This window comes from Scardinius erythrophthalmus (genome assembly GCF_964197995.2).
Source record: "Scardinius erythrophthalmus genome assembly, chromosome: 14".
NCBI classification, from domain to species: domain Eukaryota; kingdom Metazoa; phylum Chordata; class Actinopteri; order Cypriniformes; family Leuciscidae; genus Scardinius; species Scardinius erythrophthalmus.
The window spans coordinates 13501856-13513204 of NC_138234.1; positions in this window are offsets into that span (position 1 = coordinate 13501856).

Below are 11349 nucleotides of genomic sequence, written 5' to 3' on the forward strand. Positions count from 1 at the left end.
TCACCAGGCGTGACAGAGGGGAAGAGATAGATTTGAGAGTGCCCATTGGGCACCTAGAGATAAGAAAAAGTATAAGACATGAACACTGGCCAATGTAACTTTAGATGTCCGGATGGCCAGCCGGCTTCTCACTTTGTTGCTTGTCAATAAAGTTAATTCTTCTGACCTGGAACCTCGACTCTGAGAAACTACTTTGAGACCTGAACCAAAAAGAACTACGAATTTGCCACAACAAGAGTTTGGGGGTATCGGCTTCCCAACAAATGCACGTGTATCCCCTGGTAGAACCATGACAGATTTTACGACAGTAGTAGAATACAATACTGTTTCCCAACTGTAGGGGGACCCCGAGAGCAAAACCTACATGGTGTTGCTTTAAATGATAATGACAAGCTTTTAAAGTTGCTATCCACACAACTGAAATCAAAAGACGGTTCTGGCCAAAAAAATCCCATAAAATCTAGCAGCAAGATAGAGAAAGAGACACTCTGCCCATTTAAAGACCTCAAGAAGATTGAGGATCAACAATGTCGTTATCTGCTAGAAGTGACAGCAGCTCGACTGGGATCCCTGATGACAGTGATGTTGAATCTGAGACACATGCTCATGTCACCAAGAAAAACAAAAAGGTTAGATTCGCTCCTGTAATTGTCAAGAACAGAAGAACTGAAATTGAAGTTGACAATGAGGAGGAGTATGAGGAAGGCGAAAGACGAACCCGCATCATAAAAAAAACTATTAAGAAATATGTTCCATATAGAACATACCAACCAGCTTCACCAGAGCAAGTTGAGAAATGGTCAAAATAATTGCCAGACGTGTACAAGCAACCAAGGAAAGCTTGGCAATTTCTTCAACGCTTACAGAAAATCTACAATTTACATCCAGTAGATGGTGTGATGATTGTTAATGTGAACAGGGTATGCGAGTCTCAAGAAAACATTGAGGCTGGATGGGAAGCTCTACGAACATTCTTGTTTGAACTGAAACCAGCAGAGGTTAATTGGGCTAGAATTACCTCATGCATGCAGAAGACTGGTAAAGTGTTGCAGAGTTCGAAGAACGCTTCACACAAATTTGGTTGGAACATGCTGGTTTAAATGACAGCGAGGATCTTGACAAGAACACTAGCATGCCTCTGAAAACTGCTTTTGTAAATGGACTGAAATCTATAGTTTCAAAAGCCCTCAAAATCCAATATGATGACTGGGACAGTGTTGGAAAATCTTTTAATCAGATTGTTGAGTGGTCAGCAAAGAATGAAAGAACACATGAAGGAATAAATGTGGAATGAGCATAAAGAAAATTAATATAATAGACAGTCAAAAACTCAAAGAAGATGCAGGTATTGCAACGAAGAAGGACATTGGGTTCGTGATTGCAAGCTGAATTTAAAACATCAAAGCGATGATGACGAGGACAACCTGTTGAGGAGGTTTCAGCAGTTGACAGCCAAACAAAAACAGATTCTGCTAAAAGCTGTTGAGCCGCAGGGAAACTGAAGAGCCTCTCTCTGCAGCAGCAACTAGTGACATCTCATCAGACAACTGATGAAATCCTGCGAGATCAAAGATGGATATCGCGGGATTCATGCTTGTGCACAGTGTTGCTACACTGGATGTAATTTAAGTTCTGTTGCTTTTATATGAAAATAAATATAATGAACAAGACACCCAAAGTACTTATTTAATTCCATTCCAAATACATGTTTATCAATAATTTTTTTCTTAAATACAGATATTTGCTGTTGTTGTTGTTGTGGTGGTGTTGTCATTTTAATCAATTTTGTGATTTTTGCTGTAACTGAAACAATGATTCACTTGTCAAACTAAGTTTGGTTGTTTGTTAAATCCAGCTAATACAGTTTTTTGCGTGGTGTGACGTTGTGTGAATATTCCCAAACTATCTGACAGTGTGATCTCTATGGGTTATGCAATGTAATTTGTGTTTAAAACAATTTAGTCTCATCTACATAATTTGGTTGAAGAATAATGATCTTTGGTCTTATGTGTGTCATTGGTGATTCATTGTGTCACTGGTGTCACTGTCTTTTCTATCATGTTAAATAAAATGTCACATGATAATAATTTTGCATCCATTTAATTCTGATGCACTCAAAGTTAAGATTTAAAGGATTGCATCATTACTTGATTTTAACAGGTTTTTCAAATATTTTCATAGCAAACACATGGTAGCACAGATGAACTAACATCATTCAAGCATAGCTACTTTTAACAAATCTGATTAAAATAAATAAGACATAATCGCCTTATTTGTTGCACTATTATTATTTTCTGTAACTACATGTGCTGAAAAATATAAATAATATTTCATAAAAACCTTTAATATTGCCAAAGAAGTAGGGTAACACAAGCGTCAAAATGGTAGGCCTACATGCAGTCTTTAAATAAATGCACAAAATATAAAAATCATTAAGCCGTCATTTTTGTGTATTCATAAAGTCAAAGGGTGTTCTATAATGTGTTTAAGTTTAAATGTTAGAAAAAGAAATCTGATCTTCAAAAGGTGTCAGAATTGAGGTGTCATTTTTGGGTTTCATCTTTCTTTCACACGTTCTCCTAAAACAACAGGCTGGGGGACAGCTCACCCAGGAAGAGGACGATTTAGCTTATCAGCACAATCACTGGATAAGAGTAGGCTATATAAAATGTAACTTCCTTGCTCTTTTGTTTTGACCCATGACTTTTATATGCTAATACATAGCAACTACGCATAGAGGAAGGGGAGGGCCTGTGCCCCTGCCATGATGGAACCAATCTTCATTTTCAATTTAGCAAACGGAGAGCAAACATCTCTTCTGCTCAAGGATTCTAAATTCAAGGATATATGATTTTATCCAGAGACAAAAAGACCTCCTAATTTCACCGATGGTAAGTTCACTTCAACACCTTTAAACCTTAAAACACTTGATAATTTAACGTCTTATTTCAAACAAAACAACCTATTTTATGTTTTATCTATGTAATGTAGTGTTTTGTTAGATTAAAATACTCATACTTGATAATTTAACATTTCAAATAATATGAACTATTATTCACTATTAAAATACTTATACTTGATCATTTAACATTTCATTATAATATGACCTATTATTCACTATTTTATCTTTTATCCATGCAAGTCAGTGTTTTGTTGTGTATTAAATTAAAATACTTATACTTGATCATTTAACATCTTGTTTCATAATCTAAATTGTTTTATTTATGGATGTGACTATGTAATCTGAAAACAATTCACTCTGACATATTTCTTCGGCGCAGAAAATTCCGCCATCGGCTATTATACACTCCTGAGAGACTATCAGACAGACATTTGTATTCTTAACGCATATAATGTTGTGTTTAAAAGGTTAAAACTTACTTTTAGAAATAATTAAATAAATTTCATCTTATTTCACATATCTGTTATTGTATATGCTTTTTAATTTGTCTATGCTATTTCTTAATTTCATTCACCCGTTTTTATTCTACCCACAGACATTATGGAAGCTGCATCGTCATCTGAAAAACAAATCCATGACAGATTTCTTCATGTTCATATTTTCACCATTCTGTGAACATTATCCACCAATATAACATCCCTGCAAAAAACATTCACTTCCATTTCACCAATCTGTTTACAGTCAAAACACATCTGAAAAACAAATCCATGACAGATCTCTTCAAATTCATAATTTCGTCATTCTGTGAACATTATCCATATTAAAAACACCCCTCCTGCAAAAACGATCCTCTCACACCAACCAGATTACAATCATAAACACACAACCATAAAAATTCCAGAAACACACACACACACACACACACACACACACACAGTCAACGGTCAACAAACAGGTAATCATAAAACCCCCATATGTACAAACATCCGGTCATAAACAGATGTCATAAAACAATAAATCAAGGGCCATAAATAATTTTTGACACAAGCTACAGGGTATAGCTATACTAACAGCAAGCTGATGATGTATAATTTCCTTGTTCTGTCAGTATTCGCCATATCTCGCCATCTACTGAAATCTACCTCAAACTGGAAAAAAATAAATAAAAATAAAATTAATAAAAGGAAACATTAGAGTGACAAAATGCTGTAGTTTAACATGTATTCAGCTTGAAAATGGGATAGTAGGGAAGTAGGGATTCACCAAATTGAGTTGGTGTATAGATATTAAATGTGTGAATAATATAGTATCAAAATGTGTTAAAAGGACGAAACTTAACTATTAGCTATAAAATATGTATCTAAGAGCATTATTTATGTATTTAAATGCAGTTCATATATAGTGTGACAAATATGACATATATAGTGTCACACCATATGAGGTTTCATGTACTTAGCATGATATTAAGCAATGTGCTTTTATGCTAACATACTAAAACCATGCTAACTACAATATGACAATATAGTTTTAAAGTTAATATTGACTGAAAATTAATTTCATTTGGGCATTTTTGTGTAAAATGTGTCGCACCAAAAGACAGCGCAAAAGGGAACTGAAGCAGGAGTGCCGGATATACTTGATTTTTTTTAAAACATGAAGAGAGAAAACTCACATTGTAACTTTCAGTGTCCTTCTGAGATGTTGTTCTTCCTCCTGAAAGAAAGAGGACCCCCACTCCCCAAATGTCTCCAAACAATTGCCCGTTTAAAAAAAGGAATATGGCATCACACCTTATGATATCCATTTTTGGGACAAAATGTTTTAGTTAAGGGTGGCTTCACAATATTATGCCTGAACTTTTAAGCAGACTCACAAGTAGAAGAAGAAGAAGAAGAAGAAAGAAACCTTTATTTGTCCCACAATGGGGAAATTACGGAAAAGCCATCAACCTGTCCATACAAACATACATACAATATGACAAGGGAGTAGACAGGACAGGAAGACAGGGAATACAGCATTGACATGAGGAGAGGTGAGGAGAAAAAAAAGGCAACCATGCTCCTGTAAGGAGTACAGTTTGGGAACAGGAAAAAAACACCTCAGCAACATTAGCACATAATCAGTATACTCTACAACATGAATATACGAGACTTGCAACAGGGAAGGGGAGTGGGGGATGGAGGTAACCCAGCACAGGCAAGCAGCCATCTGGTCCTGCAGCCATTCTCGGCGCTGGTCACAGACCCGCCTGTCAGACTGGGGGTACAAAGCGTTGAAGGCGAGGGATGGGGGGTGGGGGGGGGGGGTGATTGCATATCTGTATATGTGTAAGAGTTCGTGTATGTTTAGGCCTGGAGAGTCGCTACGCCTGGCATCATAATCTAGGTGCCTCAGTCCGCAGGATTGTCATAGCGATACACAGCAGTTTCCATGGAGTCAGCCTTGATCAGGTCCCAGACAGAGTCAACAATCAGCAGGTGTCAGTGGGGAGTGGGGGAAGGAATGCAAGAGCGTCTCGCTGCAGTGCTCATCCGGGGGAGATGTTGTTCCAACAGCGGCCTTGCCAAGGCCAGTGCTGGTTGAGGGGGGCCAAAAGGAGATAAGATTGGGATTGTTTGGTCTTGGGGCGAGTAGCCGCATTCAATTTACACGGCTATTCTCCTGGTCCATTTTGGTCTCCGAAACGATCCATTTGCCTTTGCAAAGCTGTGAGCTTCTCCATGATGTTATCCATATTGTGGTTCATAGTCACAGTCTGAGTGCTGACAGCTCTGCCCACTGCTTCAATCATGACGGGCAGCCTTATAGGGTTTTGGACAGCTGTCACCGTCTTCTTAATTCCTCGATAAACCAGGGCAATGCCTAATCCAATGGTTCCGAATAGGTAGATATCTTCAGTGTCCTCCACGGAAAGAGCCGCCAGACACACGACCCGCCACCTCTCCCACGCATCCATCGTGTAGCCAGCTGCGAACGTTCCGGCAGGGCAGTCAGGTTCCCCCAAACCCAAGCTTCTCGTCGAGAAGATGGTGTCAAATGCGTTGAGAGACCAGTTGATCAAATCCATAGTTTCTTAGTTTGGAGAGCAGTGGAGAGAGAGTCTCTCAAAATACAAGACAGTAGACTAGACGAGACGAGAGAAGCAAAGCAGGGGAGGTAAGGGAGAGGAGGGGAAGAAAATGTGACCGCCTTCGTTAAGAGCCAGAAGAAGACATCTGGGATAACAATATATGATTGAATTCATAGATGCCATCTACGTCACTATAAATAGAACGCCGCCATATTTGCGACCGACTCGCCCGGTATGGCCGCCCAAACTGCCCATTTGAATGAGAGAGAGAGACAGAGATACCTGGAGAAAATTTCTATTTTAGACTCCGATCCTTATTTTTTACCCCCAGTTTTCTTTAGTCCATTATTATCTGCCCCAGGCTTGCCCCAATTGGCCTTTCATGATATAGAAATACTTAAGTCATAGAGCTTCATGAGCGCGCGTTCATGAGAGTCGAGGCGATGTCATGAATGAATCTATGAATCTGCAGCTGTTCGGCTGGCATGAATGAATCTATCTAATCCATCCATCAGCACAGCCAGAGACATCAGCCGAATGTCATAAAAGACTGCCATATCTGTCCGAAAGAACAGATGTTCAATTACAGAGAAGAAGGTTTAATACACACAAATATCGAAATGAAAGAATCTTTCGAGTCGAATCTTTTTGAATGATTCACTCACGATTCGGCTGCGATTAAAAGCTATCAAGAGGTAAGCTCAGTGATTATAATATAACGACTTAAATTGCAGTTTGTTCGTCACATAAAGCTATCATATGAATAACGATATTAATATAACGGACGAGTCGTATTAGATCACTTTTATGATACTTTTGTGATGTTTTTTTTGCCTTTTATTATTATTATTTTTTGCGCGACAGCCCCCAGTAGGCTAATGTTACTCATTCACTTTCATTACATCGACAAGAAGAGTCTCCATTAGGCTACATATTCAAAAATGTCCCTTTGTCTTCCACGGAAAGTAAACTTAAGGATTTGCACATGAAGGTGAGTAAATGATGGCAGAATTATCATTTTTGGAAGAACTAGTCCTTTAATATGCATTTCAAGGCTGAGATTATGCATCGTCTGCAGAGCTAACGTTAACGTTACTTACACAAAATAACATCTAAAGCGCATGTGACGAAGACAATATCTTTATGAACTTCAGAAAAATATTTATTAGATTTAGGTAGGTATTAACTAACAGACAGACAGACAGACAGTTATATTCAAAACAACCCCAAATCTTACTAACTTACCATGATAAAGTGCATTTAAACAGATCCAACAATAAAATGAAGACAAAACATTATCTGTCGATATCTGTCTATAATGTTGTCCACTGAGAGTATAATGGAAATATAATTAACCACAAACCAACATGAGACTTCAAGTCTTTTAAATAAATGATTCTCTCTTCTATCCTTTTCTTTTGGTATAGAATAAAATACCAGTTCAGGGTTCCTCTTTCGGCTGTTTTTGCAGCCAACTGCACAACATATTGCAGGCATTACTGAGACCGCCGCGGTCGCAAAGATGGCGGCGCAAAGCTACAGTGACGTCATGTGAATCGAATGAATAAACAGAAAATGAATAAATGTTCTTGTTTTTATTCAAAATCAAAATTTGTGAAATGTGCTTGAGACAGTCACGCCATATGAGCTTATTCTGGTTTGGCTGAAAATTGTGAAAAAATGGAAGATTAAACCTATGAATGCTCTGTACACTCTAAAAACTCCTGGGTCAAAAATAACCCATAATGGGTTATTTTTGACCCAACTCCTGGGTTAAAAAGGGACCAACTAATTTATGGGTTATTTCAACTCAGAAAATTGGGTTATGCTTTTTGACCCAAATTCTGGGTTAAATACCTGACCCAAATGATGGGTTTAAAAAACCCAACATCTGGGTAGAAATAACCCAAAAATTAGTTGATCCTTTTTTAACCCAGGAGTTGGGTCAAAAATAACCTAACTTGGGTCACTATCCCAGTATACCTTATTTCAGAAAATAAAACTTTGTTTTACATTATATTACACACTTAAAGCACTTTTACATTTTTATTGCATTAAATTAAAATCTATATAAAAAAAAACACACACTTGGACATGTTTATTTTCCTATTTATTTTAGGTCACACTGTAATAACAATATTAGAAATAAAAAATAGAAAAATAAACAACAATTCTCAGAAGAGCCTCAGGAATTTAAGCCTGGGGTCAACTTTGGGGACAAGATTTTTGATAGTGTCCTCATCAAAGAGAAGAAATGCCTCCTCATCTATGCCTTCATCTGAAAGACAGAAAACAAGACAACATGAGTATTGTTAATAAGTTGAGACAATTGTGAACCACTCACCAGACACTCTTTCATTATCAAGCTAACAAATAATCACTTTTAAGGGAATGCAGTGGCTTTCACAAAATCTTGCACTGACAGATTTAAGTCTTATTAAAAAAATGTAGGTATAGAGAGATGATATAAGGGCAATAAGAGTAAAATGCTCACCTCTAAAATTCTGTCAGCTCAGACAGCTCAGCTCCCACTCAGTTAGCTTATCAGCGACAAAACTGTCCATTTCAAAATGACCTGGAGAAAACATAGCAATAAAGAGGTTAGCAACAATTTGAAGACTTGACCCGCTTAAATTTAACTCTCACTAACGTTACTTCAGCCAGTAGAGCACTGTATAATATGATAAGCACGGCGCAGTTGGTAAACATAACTCAACTATTGTGTTGCCTCGTCGCTCTGTAACGTTAGCCGCTGCTATGGGGCTCGCACACCGGACGAGAAGCGGCGCGTCGCGTCGCGTCTAGGCAGGGTTGCCAACTTTTGAGTTTAGCTCGGAGTGAGACTTCTCAGGGGGGGGGGGGGGGTACCCAATTTTTGGGGGGTATTTTTATTTAAAGGAATTAATTATAAAAGCGATTTAAGTGAATAAAGAAAAAAAAGCTTATTGTATTAGTGAAATAATTGTAACTATTTGCAAATAACATTTTATTTTTAATTATGCATGCATTCTCTCTAAATGAATCAAAGAAATTATAGCATATTTTCAATTCAAAAAGGCTAAATTTAGTAAATAAATAAAAAAAGTTGAGTAATTCGCGTCACCGGATACTGTCGGTAGTTGAACATTTCTATTGTAAAACAGTCAAATATTAAATGTTTTCCACTTACATTTTGCCAGGCATTCGTTCACTTCTTTAATCATTCTGACATTGAAGAGCTAGACCGCTGAACTTTTAGTCATCCTAACACCAAACAGAGCGGTGCGTAATGGAGCGCATCAGAACAGCATCAAGAATATCAAATACATTGCAGTGAATCTTTTATTTGCATCTTAAGTTTATAGGCAATAATAATGACTGGTTTGCGAAAGTGTAGAACTCGGTGAGCTCGCGCAAAACACATCTTCAGGACAGCGACTCATTTAAACGCCTCTGATTGGCCAATGCGTTCAATAGACATGTCAGTGATTGGCTACAATGCTCAACGCTGCCGTACGCCGTGCGTGCGCTACAGTTTCTGTCTCGCATGCGTGCTCGCTCTAGATTCCGGGAGATTTTAACTAATTTGCGCCATAAATAGTGGTCCATCCAGTAGTTAAGAGCCTGAATTGTTTATAGTAATTCTGAAATTTAGTGCACACGAGTGAAAAAAATACAGCACAGAAGAATGTCTAATTTAGCGTGAGATTTCTTTGTTAAGCGTGAGAGCGTGAGATTGAGGCTGAATGCGTGACTGTCACGCCAGATGCGTGAGAGTTGGCAACCCTGTCTAGGACAACTCGAGGTATCGCTCACCGGACGTGCACTCTCTCAAGGGGCTCGCACACCGGACGAGAAGCGCAGCGCAGCGCCGCGTCTTTAAAATTCGAACACATAACGTTACACACCGGCGGCGCCATCCGGTGTCTGTCCGCGGCACCCAGCAACGGCTCAGGACCGTGTTCAAAATCGCGTCCGGTGTGCGATAACGTTACCTCGAGTTGTCCTAGATGTCGTCGTGATAGCCGCGGCTACATGCCAACCACAGAATTACCACGGCTAACGCTAGTCTCAACGTAGCAACGTATTTTTTTTTTTTTTTTAGCAAATGGTGCTAAACTAGCAACAGGGACATGGACACAGAAAAGTTTACATTACATCAACACTGAAAATACTCTCTTACCTTGAATATATGTGACCTTTGGTTTTCTTATTCGACCCGGTTTGTCCCACCCTTCATTAGCACACACACACACTCGAAATGTGGATGACAGCTGACTTTATTCTCCTGCACACAGAGCAGTGAAAGAGAGAAGATGGTGAATCGTAAAGTTGTATAAAGCTCCACCCACAGCAGTTTTCTCTAGCTCTGCTGCTCTCAATATTAGTGATGGGCAATCCGGCTCTTTTTCGTGAGCCGGCTCGTTTGACTCGGCTCACTGAAAAGAGCCGGCTCTTTTGACTCACAAACGGCTCTTTAAAAATATATGTTTTAACTCGCTGAAAGTCCACCGCACAACTGTGCAACGTGAATATTCACATTTGTAATTGTCCATAACAACCCAAAAACTTGTCTGCTTGCCTTGCACATCTAATTAATGGGCAAAGTTATAGCCTAACTGACTATTCTTCTTACCTTTTTTTATTTTATTTTATGGATGTTATTGAGCTTGTAGAAGTTTAGCTCTTGTGTTCTTCTAAACATCTTGCGGTGCAATTGCCCGATGACATTTCTGAGTAATATCAGACCATAAACTATCTCTCTTTTAAATGCCTATTCCACGAGTGGTAGGCTACGATTGGCTGTTTTAAAATATAATTAATATCGAAACAAAAAACAAAAACAAAATAGGGTTAGGCAGTCACATCTACGAGACGTTTAGCCCTCCTCCAATAGTAGGCTACTCACAGCTGGGCTCATAGCTTGCAGGTTTTGGCAATTTTTTTCATTTGAATGGTTCAACGGCCACCCGCCCGAATTTAATTAAAATATTATTTTTCGTCACGTCATCCGCCTGATCCGCGGTTTATCCGCATCTCGAGTGTGTGTGTGAGTTAGCTCGGCCCTCCCTCATGCATTTTAATTGGTTGACATCGCGTGTATGATTGACAGGAACAGAATGTGAGGCTGATCAGACAGTCGAAACAAATGTGTGTGCGCCTTTAGGCCTATATAATTATTTTTCTGTTGGTCTTTGAATTAGTCAATTATTTTAAATACAATTAAAATCATTTGTTATTTCATTATTAGCCTACATAATGATTTAATTTCTAAAGACTATATTTTTAAAAATAGAGTCGGCTCTTCAGATATGCGAGCCGGCTCCCGTCGTTCACCTACAAGAGCCGGCTCTTAGATCCGGCTCATTCGCGAACGACCCATCACTACTCAATATCA